Raw genomic sequence first — 21,403 nt, 5'->3', positions numbered from 1 at the left:
ATCCTTACATCATCAACGCTCTGATCCCCATCTGGCATCAATTGTGATGGATGGCTCTCGTCTGGGTGAGGCCCCGTGTTTTGACAAGCTTCTGGGTTTGACTTTTACCCCTGATCTGAAATGGAACACGTACATCAAGTCTGTTGCCAAGGTCGGTGGAAAGATGGTGGGATCCTTCTACCACTCCAGAAGATATCTCACTACTGATGCAATTCTCTATCTATATAAAAGCCAAGTACGTCCAAGGATGGAATACTGTTGCCATATCTGGGCAGGAGCTGCTAAAAACAGCCTATCCTGCCTTGACAGAGTACAAAATAGACTTCGTGGCTTAGTGGGGGATGCCCTTTTCTCTACCCTGCAACCTCTCTCCCACAGAAGAGACGTTGCAAGCCTTTCCTTGTTTTATCGTTATTTCCATGGCAGGTGCTCGTCTGAACTCGAATCTCTGGTCCCCCCTCGCCAATCTTTCACGAAAAACACCCGTCTAGCTGAATCCACTGTGAAAAATTTCCCCCACTCTATATCTGTGCCTAAATCAAAACACGGATTCCATGAACAAAGCTTCTTTCTTAGAACTGCACGCCTGTGGAACTCTGTTCCGTCTGCCTGCTTCCCTCCGGACTACAACTTGGATGTCTTCAAGTCCAATGTTAACAAATTCCTAATGAACCGCCCTCTTAATTAAACACTTCATCAAATCTCCACACTAATGTAATGTACTTGCAATAACCCTTATCCCTGAGTGGCTTCCGGGCCTTGATAAGTGGTGATGACTGTGTAAAAAAAAATAAAAAAAAAAATGCCTTTACTGGCGGCATAAGACATCTTTCTTGTAAATCGTCTACACTTTGCTTTTGTCTTTCCCTTTTAAATGCACGACACTTTGTCTTTGTATTCCCTCATCTTATGCATCTATGAACTGCATAAGATATTTCCGTTTTGAATCCTTTGCTCATGACTGGCAGCGTGGTTGGGACACCGAACTCGTGATCTCCATTTTCTCCCAGGACCTATTAGAATAGTCCGTTTATTTTTCTATTGTCATAATTTTCTCTTTATTAAAATTGAAATTTTAAAAAGACCGATTTAGTCCAAAGTGGCAGGTTGCTTTGTTTCTATGAATTTTGTTTTAGTGAATGCCATATTTAAATGTTTTCTTTGAACGTTTTATTTTTGTAATTTTTATAACCTGACCATTGCCATTCCATATTTGCACTGCATAGCACCCCACCGTATTTCCCAGCACTTTTTTGAATAACATCCTTCCCTTTCTTTCATTAGGACGCCATCTTGAATTATTCATTCTTTAAACGCAAATTCGAAAGATATTTTTGCACGTTTGAATTTTTTCATCTACAAATTTGCTTTTTCATCCCTATATATAATAAAAGAGGCGCAGTTTTTCCCGTCTGGACCAAAATACCGTAGGTTTATATGGCGCCACATACAAATTCATTATGTTTCTACACTATTAGGCACTATCTTATGTAACTATAGAACAATATTTTTGACACATTAATTCGTTATAATTAAAGGTATCAGTAATTATAATTGACCCTAAGAGTGACATCATCACGATCGCACAGATATACAATGGAAGTAGATGTTGTTTTTTCTCTAGAAAAATACTACTCCCACTACCATTCGACACCCGGAGGTTTTCTGCATTAGGGTCATATATGGGGTTTCGCCCTAATTTTCTTACTCATATACTTATACAGATACTATAATTTTTCTTATTTCCTATTCCCCCAAAATAATGATTTCTCCTTACTCACATTTCACAAAATCTCATTAGCTGACACCTACATATTCACTCATTCTGGAATGAGTGTGACGACCCCCCCCTAGATTTCTACTTGGTGTGGTGTTCTCTAGGTAATTAGGAGAAAGTATCATTCCGTTATTCCCCCCTCCGTCAGGCAAGATTACTTGAATGCGGTATGTATATTCAACCTTCGATTTGAAACAATACTTATAGGCTCAGGGTGAATTTGTCGGTGGGCGAACATGATCAGATCTCCTGGAAGAAGGAAAGAAAGAACAAACACATCATTGTATGTACATATATGCAGCATTGCAGCTTTCCCTTGTTTTTATATATATATATATATATATATATATATATATATATATATATATATTTTTTTTTTTTTTTTTTTTTTTTTTGGCAACAGCCGGCGGGGATAACAGTTTATATCAATAACAAATTCCGACTCACCTTCGCAGGGGACCCTTTTTTTTTTTTTTTTTTTTTTTCTTTTAACGTTAATCTGAGATAAACGTTTTCTCTTTTTTAATCTTCGATATTCCATCAATGGAGTCGTGATATATATATATATATATATATATATATATATATATATATATATATATATATATATATATATATATACCCAATTTCGTAAGGAAAGCAACATTGTATTGTTTTAAATCTCGAGATCGTTCGTTTTTGAATTAGGTTTCGCTCATGTAACGATAATTGTATATACGTACATAAAAAAAAAACAAAAACAGATGAACTTAATTGGACGACGATGATGATGATGATCGTTATATATATATATATATATATATATATATATATATATTTAATTGGACGACGACGATGATGATGATCGTTATATATATATATATATATATATATATATATATATATATATATAACGATCATCATCATCGTCGTCGTCCGAACGATCATCATCATCGTCGTCGTCCAATTAAGTTCATCTGTTTTTTTTATGTACATATATACAATTATAATTGGGTATTTTTTTTAGATTAGGTCCACCTCCACAATTTTCTTTTAAATGACGACTTTTATAGGTTTTCGACTATGCTGAATACGGAAAGTAATACAGAAGTAAGTAGTTATCGAGATATAAAAGGTTGTTTTATGCATTGTATTCTTTGTCAGCTATCTTTGTTACGCACGTAGATTCGTTTATGGCGCGCGCACGCGCGTAAAAATGATGGCCGCCAGAGAATACAATGCATAATACAACTTTTTATATTTCGATAACTACTTATTTCTGCAAAATTTCAATGCGATTTCCGTATTCAGCATAGTCGAAAACTTATAAAAGTTGTCATTTAAAAGAAAATTGGGTGTAAGTCTATAAATGGGCCACAACAAATCTTTTATACAATAAAAATCTGGAAAAAATCTTTATAATGTACGTACTTGTCACTGCATGAAGATGTTATATTCCAAAAATCACGTAAATCGATCAAGTAGTTTTTTTTTTTATTTAAGAAAATCAAAAACTATCGGAAGTTTACTCGAAGATTTGGCACGCGTCATCTTGTTTTAGAGATAACGCCACTAACGACCCCTGGCGGAAATATAGGTCGACAAGGGCAGTACATGCAGACCATCGAATATTTTATCAATCAAGTACTTTTTTTTTTTTTTTTTGAAGAAAATCAAATTTTACGATTTCTAGGGATAATAAATAAATAAATAAATAAATAAATTGACTTCTTTTAATAAAAAGGATGTGGAAAACACTAGTTTTTTTTGTTCGTCTGAAAACAGACTTTAATAAACGAAATACTTTTTTTTTAAGAAAAAACAAATTTTACGATTTTTAGGGATAGTAAATAAATAAATTCACTTCTTTAATAAAGAGAATGTGTTTTTTTGATAAAGAGAATGTGTCTTTGGGTTTGTATTACTGTACACATAGATTCGAAAAAGTTGTCAAAAAACAAATAAATGTCATCAAAGGGAAGATAAGCTACTTTTCTACCTAACTGGAAAATTTTTTTAGTGTTTTTATTCAATGTAATATGTTTATTCAGTTCGAAAAACATACAGTGTTTACCGATATATTGGAAAATTTTAAATGGCGCCGGCTTCTTTGTTCAACACGGTATGTTTGGGAAAATGGGGGTTGTATTACTGTACACATAGATTCGAAAAAGTTGTCAAAAAACAAATATATAACAAATAAATGTTATCAAAGGCAAGATAAGTTACTTTTCTACCTAACTGGATATATTTTTCGTGTTTTTATTCAATGTAACATGTTTATTCAGCTCGAAAACCATACGGTGTATTGGAACATTCAAGATGGCGTCTGATTCTCTCTTTAACACCGTAAGTTTGGGAAAAGATGTTATAAATAAAAAAACGGATAAAATAATGTTAAAAACTCGCTCAATATATGTTACCGTGACATAGGTTGACATATATTCGGCGGGTTTTTAATAGTATTTTGTATAGTTTTTTTATTTATAACACCTTTTTCTAAACTTACGGTGTTAAAGAGGGTGTGAGACGCCATCTTGAATTTTCGAATACATCGGTAAACACTGTATGTTTTTCGAGCTGAATAAATATGTTACATTGAATAAAAACACAAAAAATATATCCAGCTTAGTAGAAAAGTAACTTATCTTACCTTTGATAACATTTATTTGTTATATATTTGTTTTTTGACAACTTTTTCGAATCTATGTGTACAGTAATACAAACCCGGAAAATGAGTTAAAAATAAAAAAATATACAAAATACTGTTAAAAACCCACCGAATATATGTCAGCCTATGTCACGGTAACATATTGAGCGACCTTCTAACAGTATTTTGTCTAGTTTTTTTTATTTTTTATTTATAACCCCTTTTCCCAAACTTACCGTGTGAAAGATACAGTCTGGCGCTATTTTAAATTTTCTAATACATCGGTAAACACTGTATGTTTTTTGAGCTGATTAAACATGTTACATGAAATAAAAACACTAGAAAATTATCCAGTTAGGTAGAAAAGTAACTTATCTTGCCTTTGATAACATTTATTTGTTATATATTCGTTTTTTTTTTTACGACTTTTTCGAATCTATGTGTACAGTAATACAAACCCAATAACACATTCTCTTTATTAAAAGAAGTCAATTTATTTATTTATTATCTCTAAAAATCGTAAAATTTGTTTTTTCTTAAAAAAAAAAGAAAAAAAAAGTACTTAACTTATTAAAGTCTGTTTTCAGACGAAAAAAAAACTAGTGTTTTCCACATTCTCTTTATTAAAAGAAGTCAATTTATTTATTTATTATCCCTAGAAATCGTAAAATTTGATTTTCTTAAAAAAAAAAAAAAAAAAAAAAGTACTTGATTGATAAAATATTCGATGGTCTGCATATACTGCCCTTGTCCACCCATAATTCCGTCAGGGGTCGGTAGTGGCGTTGGTGCCCGGAAAACTCGTCCTGGGAAAACGCGTCTCGGGAAAACTCGACCCCGGAAAACTCGTCCTCTTTCGCTAGGTAGGAAAACTGGTCCCTTATTGAATAAATATCGATTGAAAACACATTTTATGATCGTTCTTGAAGGAGATATTGTTTTTTAAAATAGACTATAGCCCCCCCTATAATATTTAAAAAAAATATTTTTACTTTTTTAATGTTTTTTTTTTTTTAAATGTTTTACTTATATAGTTTTTTAACATGTGCTTATGCAGTTTAATTAACCGTTTTAACATAAGTAACGTGCCGACATTAATCAAGCAGAAGAACTGTTTATTATTTTACACCGCTTCCCACCAAATGTAAACAGGTAATTTTAAAGAATTTTCCGATGGTAGAAAGGAAGCCCCCCCCCCCAAATCGTGGGTGATCATTTTACGTTAAATTATTATAGAAAAGTGATCCCCCACTTTTTAAAACTAACATTTCTTTCATATCTTGGAAACTAATCATTTGTCGTAATTTTAAACGTTATTTTCGTTTTCAGCGACCTCGAAAACCTTACAGAGTGGTAATTTTAAAGGAATTTTCTGGGGTGGAGTAATTCTTCATATTTACCTTTTTTTTAATTGAATTGTTAGGTGAAAGTACAGAATAGTTACAATACAGTATACACCCTCCCTTCCCCATGTTAAATAATAGGTTTCTAAATAATAGCGTTAAAAAATAACTCGGGTCGTAAAGTGCAGGACTGCAGGAGTGCAGGACTGCAGGAGTACCTATAAAAGGTAACGCCGGATCGGAAAAAGAGCTCAAAATGAAAATAAAATAAATTCTCCGCTCAAAATAAAAAATGGGAGAAAAAAAAAGTTAAACGGGAGAAAAAAGGAGCTCAAAATGAAAGAAAGATAAAAGAAATTGGTAAATATCCAGATACGCTACTACAGAACACCGACCACTCTAATTTGTTTTTTTTTTACAGGTAAGTGAGGTCGCTGACAACGAGTCTGATAGTCAAACTTGGGGCAAATTTACCGTTTGCATGGTATTTACCCCTGAACCCACGAACTACTTTCCACCATTTTGCAGCTTCCGTTTATGCTACGCGCATGCACGCTGTAGCATAAACGACGGCTTCACCAAGCAAACTACGTTGGGAGGAGGGGATATTTTTTTTCCAGGACATAGAATTTTCAAAAATACATTATAGCACTTTTTGGGTGGAAAATTTAAAATTAGCTGAAAAAGAAATATAACAATAAAAGGAAAGCACTCCAAGTTGAAGTAGGAAGGGGGGGGGGTAATTTATCTGTTTTTTTTTTTTTGTTTTTTTTTTTACTTGGAACATAGAATTTTCAAATTTTCAAAAAGTAACGCACCCCAACATCACATCCCCCCCCTCCCGCTCGCGCCCCCAATGTACACAGTAAAATCTTTGGATAATGTTAAATGGTGTTCTAATTCGTAAATGTCGGTGCGTGACTTTTTGAAAATTTGAAAATTCTATGTTCCAGGTTAAAAAAAACCAAAAAAAAAAACCAGATAAATTACCCCCCCCCCCTTCCTACTTCAACTTGGAGTGCTTTCCTTTTATTGTTTTATTTCTTTTTCAGCTAATTTTAAATTTTCCACCCAAAAAGTGCTATAATGTATTTTTGAAAATTCTATGTCCTGGAAAAAAAATATCCCCTCCTCCCAACGTAGTTTGCTTGGTAAAGCCGTCGTTTATGCTACAGCGTGCATGCGCGTAGCATAAACGGAAGCTGCAAAATGGTGGAAAGTAGTTCGTGGGTTCAGGGGTAAATACCATGCAAACGGTAAATTTGCCCCAAGTTTGACTATCAGATTCGTTGTCAGCGACCTCAATTACCTATAAAAAACAAATTAGAGTGGTCGGTGTTCTGTAGTAGCGTATCTGGATATTTACCGAAATATTTATTGTTCATACATATATTTTTTCCATTATTTTTATTACATTGTTAGGTGAAGTTTCAGAATAGTTAACCCCCCCCTCCCCATATTAAGAATGGCTTTCGGCATGATTCTTACAATAGCGGTATCAAAGTTTTTTATTTTAAAACAAATTATAAAAAAAAAGATACAAGACCATTAAATTTTTTTTTCATTAAATCGCTATTTAGGTGAAGGTTCAAAATAGTTAACCCTTCTCCCCATAACCGTTTTTTTATGCAGTAAAATACTGTTTCAATAATTATGGTTTAAATAAATATTTATTCCTTATTTAAAGATTTACAGTATAATTTATTTAACTGAAGAAATATTTATTGTTCATACATATATTTTCCCTTATTTTTTTTACATTGTTAAGTAAAGTTTCAGAATAGTTAACCCCCCTCCCCATATTAAGAATGGCTTTCAGCATGATTCTTACAATAGTGTTATCAAAGTTTATTGATTTTTCTTATTTAACAAAATTTATAAAAACGATACAAGAACATTTTAAACATTTTTTTCATTAAATGGTTATTTAGGTGAAGGTTTAGAATAGTCAAACCCTCTCCCCTTATTAAGAATGGCATTTTTATTATTTCAGCGTGATGCTTACATTTTTCTTAATATAAAAAAAAAGATACAAGAAAATGTTAAGCTTCTTTTTTTTTTTTATTAAAATGTTAGATCAAAGTTCGGAATAACTTACTTTATAGCCAATTAGCCAGCTGTATTAAAATGTTTTAGCATTTAATACCTAATAAGGTTTTCGCTTCAATTGTCACAAACAGACAATATCGATTCAAAGGAGGTAATTCGTCAACAATTGTTTTAGCCGAATTTTACGGTAAAGTGTAGTGGACTGGTGGATATACATAGCCACCAGTTTGTATTTATTTGCTTCCCCACTGAGCAAATTAGGCACAAAGACGTTTTTTAATGTGGAGAGAGAGAGAGGGGAATGGGGACCAGCTCCCGGTGAGTGGGAAATGGGAGTTTGATAGGAACTGTTGGTATGAAGGGTTGCCCCTACATTGACCAAGGTAGATATGTGGGGTTACTCCCACATATGGTCTTTGCTTGCAGTATCTGTTGGAACAGATACTACACTTTGATCTTGTCGCCCGGGCCGCAAAGGGCGGGGTTTATTTATTTGCTTCCCCACTGAGCAAATTAGGCACAAGGCCGTTTTTTAATGTGGAGATGGAGGGAGGGGGGGAGGGAAAGGGGGTACCAGCTCCCGAGAGGTGGGAAATGGGAGCTGGATTAGAAACTGTTGGTATGAAGGGTTGCCCCTTCAGTGACCAAGTTTAGATATGTGGGGTTGCCCCCACATATGGTCTTTGCTTGCAGTATCTGTTGGAACAGATGGTATTTATTTGCTCCCCCACCGAGCAAATTAGGCACAAGGCCGATTTTTAATGTGAGGAGTGAAGGGGAAATGGGGACCAACTCCCCGGGGAGTAGGGGAGCTGGATAGTGACAATTGGTATGAAGTGTTGCCCCTACATTGACCAATAACTTATATGTGGGGTTGCCCCCACATATGGTCTTTGCTTGCAGTATCTTTTGGAACAGATACTACACTTTGATCTTGTCGCCCGGGCCGCAAAGGGCGGGGGCCAGTGTATATACATATCCCACAGTTATTCATTTGATAAAAGCAATATTTAATGAGCATGGTTCTTCTTGCCAGGCAATGGGTTTACCTGAACCAACAGGTGATCCTCCAATAGATAATATGACTTGAAATACAAACGGGCCTAATGTTGAATTGTTAAACAATGAACAATTAGAGGTCTTTAATACTATAATCAAGGCTGTCATGGCAACTGAAAAAGTAGCCCCACACAACAATTGCTTCTATTTAGATGCCCCAGCCGGATCAGGAGAAAACTTTTTATTCAACATGTTATATGATTACTTCACCTCCAGCAGTACTGTAACTGCCACTGAGGCATTGCTGCAATGCTACTAACTTCAGGGAAAACACTCCACAGTATATTCAAACTACCTGTACCTCTGACAGAAACCAGTGGCTGTAACGTTTCTCCTGTATCAGAGCATGCTTCTTTTTTGAGAAAGATAATGGTATTCATCAAGACGAAGCCTCTATGATACCTAATCATGCACTGCTTGCTATAGATAGATGTTTACAAGGTATAATGGGTAACGATAAAATATTTGGTGGTGACTTCAGGCAAATTTTGCCAGTAGTGCCACATAGATCACCTACATCTATTAAAGACACCTGTCTTAAAAGATGCCCATTGTGGCATCATTTCAGTCAATTACAGCTAACACAAAACGTCAGAACTAACATAAATGAACAGGAGTTTTGTAGATGGCTCCTTCATCTTGGTAATGGTACACTAACGAGCAGTCTTAATGACGTTCCTGTAGATGCCATAGATGTTCCTCATGATTCGGTATGTAATGGTTATCTAATCTCAGAAATATTTTATTGCAGCCCTCAAGAAATGGAAAATAGAATCATCATGACTCCAAAAAATACAGAATGTTTAACAGTAAATGTAGAAATTCTAAATAATTTTCCCGGAGGCATAAATACATATTTAAGTACAGATTACATCTCCGATGATGATGCTGAACTTCAAAATTATCCTATCGAGTTCATAAATTCATTAACTCCATCTGGAATGTCATCTCACCGACAATGTGAAAATAGGGGCAATAGTAATGCGACTGCGAAATTTATCCATAAATCAAGGACTTTGTAATGGAACTAGGATGAAAATAAAAGAATGTCATCAAAACAGCATCATTGCTATTTTAATTAATGGATCTAATAGAGGTTTCACAGTTATCATTTGAAGAATTAAGTTAAAGCCAAGTGATACAAATGTTCCGTTTGCATTTCATCGGATACAGTTTGCAATATGATTAGCATATTCACTGACCATCAATAAAGCACGAGGCCAAACTTTGGATAAGGTTGGTATATATCTTCAACAACCTGTATTTTCTCATGGTCAACTGTATGTGGCATGTTCAAGAGCTTGATCTAAGCACAGTGTGAAATTTAAGGTAATGCAACTGCACAGAGATGATAATCAGGGAAGAAAGCGTGGTGTAACATATACTAAGAATATTGTTTACCGTGAAGTGTTATGAAAACAATCAGGAATAGCTATGGAATCTAAAAATTAACTTGGATGTAAATATGATTTTGGAAAAAAAATTTTTTTAATTGCTTTCCTTATATTTAAAATTCATAATTTGATGAAAAAATAGTGTACAGTTTGTTTAACTTTACTTAATTATATAACATTGACATAAATTTGATAGGTATAACCTACCTCACATCATTTTGATTATCGAAAAATCAAAATTTAACTGTACTTCGTAAGATTTACAGAAACACTTCATTTTATATGCATGTAATACACAAGAATCTGAATATTATAACAGATTACAATGTTTTTATGGAAAAAACGTTTGTACAGAAAATTCAAAGTGTTCTATTTATATTATCAGGAAGTTGTGATGCATTAATTGAAATATATATCAATAATTCGACTTAAAAAATATTTGTGAATTTCCAAATCTTCATTGAATAAAATTCAAAATAAATAGAAAAGTCTATTGCATATGTAAAAGTTGACGGTTGCTTATTTAACTTCATTAAAAGCTATCAAAGTCAACCAAGAGCTGCTCAATATTCTGGCTTAATGGATCATTTAGCAAGGAATGAAGATGGTGATTCTGGTGTACCAGTTATTCTACCATCTTCATTTACAGGAAGTCCTAGGAATCTTCAACAACTGTATCAAGATACAATGGCAGTTTTCTGTAAATATGGAAAGCCAGACCTATTCCTTACCTATACATGTAATCCAAGATGTCCTGAAATATTAAACAACTTGGGGTCATCAGAACTTGCACAAAATCGATGTCAACAATGTCACAGTTTTTTTTAAATTCACAGTCTGACTCCCAAGAACCTGCTGACTGACCACTATTCTCACTCCAAACAGCTGATCGACGTCCCTATCACCGCCTCAATCATCACCAGCACTTCCTGACAATATCAACAGCATCAGTTACGATCGTATTAACCTTCAATAAAAGTTTAAACTAAAGTTCTTTGTTCTACTTGCTTCCATATGTTCATTTTTGTAATATAACAATAAGGAATTTCTTACTGATGTGTTTTAAAAGATTTTAACTACCGTGGAATTTCCACGGGTCCTGCTAGTAAATATAATTTTGGCTGGAATCTATTCATTGTAGAAAGAATGTTGGATAATAAAAAAATGGGTTAAATGAGTTACATATGTAGGTTGAATTCCTTTATGAGAACAACAAAGGAAAATGGGAAATCAGAATGTTTTGAAGCGTGCAGGTTGCGCGTGTTGATGGCACGTGAGTTGTGGTCACGTTGGCCGGACATGCATGGATTTCTCAATATAGGAAGTGAGAGTTAGTTAGGAAGAGAAGTCAGAAGGGAGTCAGAGAGTCAGACGAGAGTCTGACCAGATTGAATCTTGGCCCATCTGGAAGCGAGAGGGTTTTAAACAGAAAAAGAAAATGTAAGAAGAAACTTTGAATTCCTGGATGCAAGCCATTGACTGGTCAAGTGGAAGAATAAACGCTCATCATGTTTTTTATAACTGCCGTCTCCTGTGTCCATCATTACATGAAAAAGGTATTGTCTATTTATGTGTAAAAACCATTTGAAATTCATCATCTAAAAAGTATATGTGTTAGAAAGTATATGTGTCTATGTTATATAAACACTCCCGTTCAAACAGAACTGTCAAAAGCATAAATGTCAACCTCTCAATCTATCGGTATAAATGCCAATCTATCAGTCTATCTATCTAGATATCAAATCCCCTCTCAAAGTGTAATTATATGTACTCTCTCTCAATTATAAACTCTCACCCTCTCTCTTTATATACACCTGTTAATGTCTCCATATCTCACAACATGATCACACACATGAACCTCAAAGATCTCTTACTTCCATGAACACTCTCAAGACTCTTATCCTTCTTAACATGGAAACAAAAGAACATACATTCATCATTGTAATAATAACACTACGTAACACTCTTTTCATCTTGAGTTATATTTGCACAAGGTTTCGATCGATGTAACCTCCGACCTTCTTCAGAAATATATTGTCGAACTCGGCAATCTCCAGAGAATCTTGAGCAGAATCTATTATTAAACCAACGGGAGCAACATGTTCTCGTTCCATCAGATATGAACTGGATAAAAGCCTCCAGTATGTTTTTAGGAATCAGAAACATATTTTTGCTTCTAATTGTAAATATAACTATTTTATAAGCACCCCGTAGGTTATATAAAAAAATTATATAATAATTCCATATATAAAAAGTGGCTAATTCTAAATCATATTGTTAAATTGTTTTGTGCATCTTTTCAGATGTTAAGTAATGAATTTTAAATATTCAGGGGGGGGTAACTCATTTTCTATGAAAAATTTTGATCTATCAACTTTGATCTGTTTTTGACTTGGTGTGGATTAATCTTGAAAATTAGATTTTAATTAGTATCATTCCTTTTTTCTTTTTATCTTATGCTTATGCTAAGATAGCTATTTAAACATATATTAATATGAAAATTAAAAAAAAGCATCTTTTTAATCGGAAGCAAGAATATTTATTTATGAGAATAAAACATATTTTAATAACAATTAGTTTTGTCAGTACTTCTTATTTACTTATCGTAAATTCTGTTTTAAGAACTTATCATTGGCTAATGGATCTAATTTTTAACTTTTAGGCTGTTTTTATTATAAATATTTTAGAAATATTATCCCTTAGGGTTTTGTTTTACTTTTAATTAAAACCTAAATCCGAAATCTTGGAAATATGAATATAACTTTTTTTCAAAATCAAGCATGGTGTCTTAAGATGTTTTCCCCCTCAAGTGCTTCGATTTCAATTCCCTCCCCCACCCTTGGTAGTGGATGTAATATTTACATCTAAAAACAAAGTAGGTTTAAGGTTCCTAAAGTTTGTACTGGAGACTTTTATCCAGACATGACTGATGTTCCTATTAGTTTAATGATGGATTCCATTTGAAATTCCGTGAAGATCCCAGAGTTTGGCAATATACACATGAAGAAGTTATACAAAACCAGAAGGTAATCAAGTGGTAAAACCTGGAGTTATCGCCTTTAAAAAACACTTTTGAATTTATTTATAACTAGCGAGGGGGTACGCTCGGCATTGCCCTGTCATAGAAAACAATTATGACCGAGGGGGAGGGAGAGCAGAATGGGGCGGGGCGTTGCCTGGGTGTTAGAAAAAAAGTTGTGAGAGTCGGGGGGTGGGGGTCTGGTGCATGTTAAGTACGAATTCGTATAACTGAAGTTAGTAACCAAACCAAACCCTTTTACCGATGTGGCCATGAGTAGTGATTTTGTAATTCTACCCAGCAGAAATTTAAAAGGAAACGACTGCTCCTTAATTATTATTATATTACTAGCAGGGGTACCCGGCGTTGCCCGAGTGTTTGTTTCCGGGACGGGGGGGGGGAGTTTTAAAAAATGTTATGGTAGGTAAGTAGGAAGGATCAAACCCGGAGTCATGAGTAAAAGTAGGAAAATAAAGTGTGAAAAAAAACAAAAAAAAAAACATCTGCAACGTTAACAGTTCGGCCACCAAGAAAAGTCCATTCCAGTTGTTTAGGAAAAAAAACAAAAAAAAACGACTACGGTAGGTCAGCGCGAACGTGAAAATATAATGTGAATTGTCCAGCATGCTAACCACTACGCCACAGAGCACTGCAGCTTAGTTTAGTGATTTTAAATAACTTCACATGAAAGAACTACGAAGCCAAACCGGTGTTCTCTTCTCAACTGTTCCTTGTGAACGATCCCCAAACGGTGTTAAGTGGTGGCAGGGGGAGGAGGAATTTATTAGAGAGAAAATATTTTACCACTTCCATTGATCTTAACCGATTTTGGCCGTGACTTCTCAGCAGAAAAAGTATAGAAATCTAAGATTATCGAGGAATTTGAGAAATAATAAGCCTATAATACACCTCAGATATTGTTCTGCCGTTTGTGCATATTATATTTGCATGAAATATCTTGATTTTTAATCCTATTAATGTCAAAATCAGACGGGAAAAAATGAGTTCATTTTATTTATATAGAGATTATAATAATATATATAAAATGAACTCATTTTCCTCCCCTCTGATTTTGACCTTAATAGAATTAAAAATCAAGAGATTTCATGCAAATGTAATATGCACAAACTGCAGCACAATATCCGATAAAAATAAAAAGCTGATATTTGGGCTTGACAATGAATTCTCTGGAAAAGTATGTGACGCTAATTGCAGAGTGAAATGTAATATTTATTAAATAAGTTCAAAAGATTTTAGTATGATTCTTTAATTAAAAAAAAGAAAAAAAAACTTATCTTTTGGCTTTAGTTTTTCTTCCATTTTCATTTTTTTGAAAGTTTAAAACTTTTCCATTTAATTTTTTCATACAAAGATTTTAATTCATCTGTTTTTGTTTTTACTTTATCTTAAATTATTTAATTTCTAGATTCTGTAGGCATATATTTTAGTTTAAAACTTTTTTTAATTCATGTTTTCCTATGATAATTAATGAAAATAAGCAAAAACAAACATATGAAATAGGTAGCTAAAGTGGTCAAAAAGTGGGTGCTCACTGTATGCTAATGTCTTAGTGAAATAGTTCCCGTCCCCCCCGGTTTCTTTTTTATTTAACACCACACACACCTCCAAACACCCGGGTACCCCCGCTAGTCTATAATATAAATCTCACCTGTCTGTTCAAATGTATGTATGTATGTTTGTATGTCTGCCTAAAACTTTTGACAGAGATGACGGATTTTCACGAGATCGGTTATAGTTTTGAAGCTCAACATTTCGGACGGCAAATATTGAAAAATTGGCTAAAAACATTCATTCTTTCACCCTCAACTGGGCACGTTTCTACAAAGAGGAGGTCGCTTTCTTTGCCGATATTTTCGAAAGTCATCTACTCTTTTTGATTGACCAGCCTTAAAAGTTTGACTTTTGTAACTTCCGATTTGGTGATGTGCACAGCGACAAAGACGTCACATTTTTTTTTTTTTTTTCATGTTCTTTTCCTCCTTTGTGATGCGGGTTCGAGCTTTCCTGCCTACTACCACTTTTTTTTTTTGCTCAACACACACCTCCAAACACCCGGGCACCCCGGCTATTTTTTTTTTATATAAAACAAAAACGTTTTACAAATAAAAATTTTTAGTAATTAAATTAAATTAGAATGTGTATATAACAAAACATGCTTATAAACAAAACTATGTACTTTTTTCAGGCTATTAGTAAAACTTAATTTTTTTTAATATTCTGTATTGTTTTGGTCATAATTCCACTGACAGTTAAAAAGTTAGTGCTACAGCAAAATAGGCTTTTTCAAATATCACTCGCTCTGGGAATGCCTCAAATCTATTTGATCCAATAAAAAAAAAAAAGAAAAGCTAATTCACAAGTAAAGGCGACTTAGACCAGTGTCAGTTGAAAATGTACAAAACAGTGGCGACTCGTGCCTGAGATTAGTGGGGGTGCTGCTGCTTCAAAAATTTTACGTATTTTTTTTAATATCGTGTAAAAGAAATTCGAATATATAAATAAATATTTAATCAAATAATAAACAAACATCCAAATAAATATTCAAATATATAACAAAGACAAATAATCAATCTGAAATGGATAATACGCAAAAACTTTTTTATTAAAAATATTTTTTTTAATTGTGTACATTTTACAGAATAATAAAAAATAATATATACATTTATTCCTTTTAAACTTTTCAGATTAAATAAACGTTTGCGCTTTTTTTTGCAAACAAACGAAAAACATTTTTAAAAATAACTTATTTTTGTATAAAAACAAAAAAGAAAAACTTTGAAATTTACTTGCCTCCCTACGAGGGTTAATTTAGGAGTTTACTATTTGAAAATAGCGTTTTATTTAATAAGAGTTTTATTTAGAAAAGTTATTTTTAAAAATGTATTTATAACAAACCGTATTTGTAAATAAAATACAAAATAAAAAAGTTTACATTTTTATATAGTGAGCAAACAAACAAAAATATTTAAAAATACAAAATTTTATTTACAAATCTTAACAATTTGCATTTTATATAAAAAGAACAAACAAACTTGGCTATTTACTGACCTTCCCATGCCGGTAAAAATCGACATAAAGTGGAGATTTATTATAAGAAAATAGGATGTCATATATAAGCATTATAAAACATCGAATTTTAATGTAGCTTTCTCCCCAAAGAAAACCAAAAATTAAAATTGTCTCAGTCCAGAAGGATTTCTAATTACTTTTTTTTTAATGCGTATTATCTGCTCCATCTACAAACAAATTCAATGTAAAGTTTAAAAATGCATAATTATAAAAACTGTTTTTTTTAATATTTTTTTTTACTTACACACACATTTTAATTTAAAAACCTTGTGTAAAAAATCCATTTTTCAAAGTGTAAAACTTTTAACATTGTCTTCGTTGGGGGCAAATAAATGCTATTTTTTTTATATCTAAAACATAAAAGTTAAAAAGATTTCTAACTAAAATGTATTTTCAACATAAACTGTTTCTTCGCTTGTTTGCTTCTAGGAAAAAATGTAAACAGTTTTTTTTTTTGTAAAGTTCAGTTGTTGCAACATAAATAACATTTAAAACTACTTAAAACGAACAAACAAAAAGGCAGGTAGATGGAAAAGTAACTTTATTTTTATGGTAAGATTTATTTATTGTATTTATTTGATGTTTACCCTTAGTCGCGTGTTGGCTTCACTGTTAAATTCCCGAATACTTTTAATTAAAAAACAAAAAAAAAAAAAAAAAAAACAGTTTCTGCATATTATATATTTCCGTCTGCTACCGAATTAAATCGCAACGCTAAAAGTGTGCGTATTTAAAAAAAAAAAAAAAAGAAAAGGCACAATATTTTATGTACAAGAACATGTTATATGCAGATTTTAATAACAATTAATAAAAAATTATAAATAAACCTCTTTTTTTTTTTTTTTTTTGTTTTTTTCAATAACAAGTTTATATTTATACAGGCGCACACTCTAAGCAAACAACGAATTTCACGACACGGAACTGCGACAAGCGACAGTTCTTCAAGCAGATTTCATCGGCTGTCTATAGCGTCTAAAGCGTCTAAAGCGCACATGCGCACAAGAGAATTTCACTAAGAAAGTGTAACTGTGAATTTGACAGCTCCAAGCAAGTTTTATTTTTGTTTTTATATGAATTTGGACATACCAACATTAAACTTAATGATTTTATAATGTACACATAGAAAAAAATATATATAATAATAAAAAAACAAACGTATTATTTTTAATTTTATCATTAATATTGTGTAGAAATAACTTGGGGGTGCTGCAGTCCCACAGCGCCATGCACGAGCCGCCACTGGTACAAAAGTTCCACTTACCAAACCAGACTTTCTGTTTTAGTTTAAATTCGCTGGCAACCATACACAAGTTTTTTTTTTGTTTTTTTTTTTTACACCCAAAGTATTTTTGCTTAAAAAATATTTCAATCAAAAAGAAATGTTCATGCACACACACAAAATAAACAAAAATAAATGATTGGATAACATCTATTGCTCAATTCCATCGAAAAAAAATTAAGTTCTACATTATTAAATGATTACATATGAACAACGCAAAAAATTTGGTTTAACAACACCTCCTCCTCCAAAAAATACTATTTTAAAATTTTAGAGTGGAGAATTTGTTTCAAATAAAAAATTTTAGTGTAAAATGATTCGCCCTCCCTCATTTCTGAGCCAGTCCACCATTTAAAGGTAGTTAACCCTTTTTAATAGGTAATTTTAGAATCTTACCATTAGGACTTCGGTTCAGTGGTAAGAAAATGTGTGAAACTTTTGTAACTTTTAATACAAAAAAATAAAATAAATAAAAACATTGTATTCTATTTTGATAATAAATAAAAAGAAACAAAAAATATTTAATAAAGTACTATATTTTCATAATAATACATTGTATTCTATTTTTTCAATAAACAGCAATTAACAGTAAAAACAATAGTATTCTATTTATTATTTTATGCAAAATTTAATCAAGTATTACTTATTTTTGTAAAATATACATAAAATAAAATTGTATAAAAAAGTTTCATATATTTTCTTTCATGCCAATTTGTTTATTTTATAATAAAACAGTAAATCTGGTTTGGTAACTGGACTATTTTTACTTCAAATCAAGGTTTTCCTCAGTCACCCGTACAGCCAGACTTCAAGTTGCCTATGTTTCTGAATTATTTCATATACTCTTTTTTTTCATTTTGAAACAAACATCTTTTAATATCATTTTGGGTATAAAATAAAACAAATTACAAGTAGCAGTTATTATTTTGTTCATAAACGAGTTTATGCTAAAAGTGCTAATGAGTAATCACACCACAACAGTATCTATTTACTTGCACCCCCCCCTTCAAGTGCAGAGTTAGACACAAAGTCGGTTCGTAATGTGGGGAAAATCCAGTTCCCTCAAAAGGAGTACTCTATATTGGGACAAAAACTAAAACTGCCTCAGTCTAGAAGGATTTCACCTTCATTGATTAATGACAAAAATGCAGTTTCAGAACAGGTACTACACTTTGCTCCTAGTTACTATGACTAATTCAAAGAAAAAAATTCAAAGATTAATAACAAAAACAAGTGAAGGATGCATGGTCTCCCGTGAGTGCACAGTGAACGCGGCATAAAAAAATGACCAAGTTCAGCATTTGGCCCCTCACCCATTTAGCTCCCAAAGTCCCCAGGGGATGTAAAATTCTTGTGAAAATGAACAAACGGTGCAGTTTTAGGCCTTAACATATTTAAATTTGAGTTCTGCACCATGCAAAAAAAGAAATGACTAAGTCCATCATTTGTCCCCGCCATTTAACCCCAAAAGTCCCCAAAGCCCAATATTTGAATTTGAGTGCAGCACCATGCAAAGCTGCTAACTAGACATACACAGAAAATTTTGGATAAATATGGTAGAATAGTCCCCAAAATGAAGTGTTTTTATTAGCCCTAAAAGAGCCCCTAGGGCACACCCAAGAGTTATCATGAAGTATAGACAAACAAAATTATACAGAAATTAGTTAGTTACAACTTTTCAGAAAGTTTTATAAAAATCCAAAGCATCAATTTTTTTTTAAATAAACACACAAGTGTTAATTTTAGCCATTTTAACCCGAAAGGCACCCCTAGGGGATCAACCGGAATATTTCCCGGAAAATCTGTTCCATTACTTTTTTACTCATATCATGTTTAATGCTTGTGCAAAATTTTAAAAAATTCCAAGGCGTAGTTATTGAGAAAAGTGCGAACAGATGAACGGACAAAGGTGAATTTATAGGTCCACCCTCCTTTTGTCAGGGGACCAATAATTTATCATAGTATCTCAATTTTAGTGTTGCTGAAATATGAAAATGGAAATATTAATATAGTTTGAAAAATCAAATTGAAAAATTTACCAATATTTAAAAACTGTCTAGTTTTATTATGCTAGTGATCATCCATACTTTCTGCAGGAAAAGGGGCGTAACTTAGTAGTGAGCTCAATAAGTCATAAAGCAATGATTCAGACGATTTTGTTATCCATAATATATTAAAATCATCTGCAATTTTGAAATGTATAAATTAATATTCGATTATTGACATTTTTATAGGTTTATAAAATATATTATTTAAAATGTCTATGAAACATCATAGCTTTTATATTATACTAGCAGGGTTCTCTGGTTTTCCCATCAGCCAAGGTCTAGAAAACAAGTTATATTTATAAAAAAGCAAAAAAAAAAACACCCCTCTCTCTTTCTCACACATACACGCACACACTTGTGTAACTGATCGAAAAGACGAAAGAAAGCAAGAAAGCTGGCTGACCGTTTGATTTAGTTTCAGTGTTGTTTTTCAAACAACTACCAGTAAGAATAACAAAATGCCCTATTTTCATCTGGTGACCCTAAGTAAACAAATAATAGAGTACTTTTTGCCATAACCAACTTGATATCACATTAAATTATGATATGTAAGGTTTGTTTGCTAGTTCCAGAGTTCTACACAAAAAAAAAAAAAAAAAAAAAAAATGACTTCTTTGCTCAACTCAATCTCTTTAAATTTAAAAACAGCCTCATCCTGAGCTAAGATATCTTCTCATTTGAATATTATTTATATAATTTTGATTTTAAAAAGAATGGCGGAGGATTTTGTTTTTTATGGACAAAATCTAAAAAATTGAATTAAAATAAAAATGATACATGATAATAAAAAAAGAGGCAGTATTTAGTTAGTTACCAAAACGCTTCAACATATAAGACAATGAGTTTGCATAGTTTTGGAGCACTCTATGTAATGAAAAACTTAAGAGAATTTTATTTGCACATAATTATTATTTTAGTTGTTATTTATATATCTCCTTTACACTCCGGGTCTAGACAGTTGGTTAAAACATACACTATTTGATCAAAATTGGAATGTGCATATGCACACTACCCGTCCCAGGACGAATATAAGCAATACATAGAGCATTAGTTTAAAATTTTTGGTATTTATGCATTCTTTGAACCGAGTTACGCACGTGCACATGCAGCAGATGAGAATTTGGATACCAATCAGAAGAGGAAAAAAAAAATCCACCATTTCTTAAATGCAAGTCAGGAAGAGTAGAGAAGATATGAAAAAAATGAATTTGACCATCTTGGCACAACAGCTCCAGACACCGGACGCTGTAATTTGATTAATAAACTAATGGCAAAATTGATAAAATGTGCAAACTGTGGCCATGAATGCATTTTAGCAAAAAGAGGGAGCGTAACAGACGGCGATGGTTGGAGATGTGGGAATGTTAAATGTCGACAGTGGACAGCAATCTGGATCAGGACTTTCTTTGCAAAAATCACAGCTGAAACTCATGTGTATTATCAAACTGATATACCTGTGGGCGTTTAAGATGGCAACAAATAAAAACCTCCTTCATAGATCCTGAAATGCAGACAACTACAAGTCATGTGGAGCGAATGTGGGAGGAGGCCAAACAGCACAACAAACAAGAATGCAGAATCAGCTGGAAGCTTTTGTGCACCTATCTGTTAGAGTTTATGTGGAAACAAAAATTTGGTAGCGATTCGTTTGTCTCCATATAAAAAACATCTTCCTAAGGAAATTTTCTTGGCATTAGAAAAAAAAAAAAAAGAAAA

The 21,403-nt window shown here is 32.7% G+C and overlaps 1 protein-coding gene across 2 annotated transcripts in view; it reads right to left on the bottom strand.

The window, feature by feature from the left end:
- The window catches only part of LOC145277780 (uncharacterized), a 128,847-nt gene that overhangs the window by 90,069 nt on the left and 17,375 nt on the right, over positions 1-21,403 (bottom strand). The window lies entirely within an intron of this gene.

This window comes from Euprymna scolopes, chromosome 6, assembly GCF_053919585.1.
Source record: "Euprymna scolopes isolate OS-2025 chromosome 6, ASM5391958v1, whole genome shotgun sequence".
NCBI classification, from domain to species: Eukaryota; Metazoa; Mollusca; class Cephalopoda; order Sepiida; family Sepiolidae; genus Euprymna; species Euprymna scolopes.
Note: the sequence above shows the minus strand (reverse complement) of the source record. Positions and strands in the feature narration are given on the sequence as shown.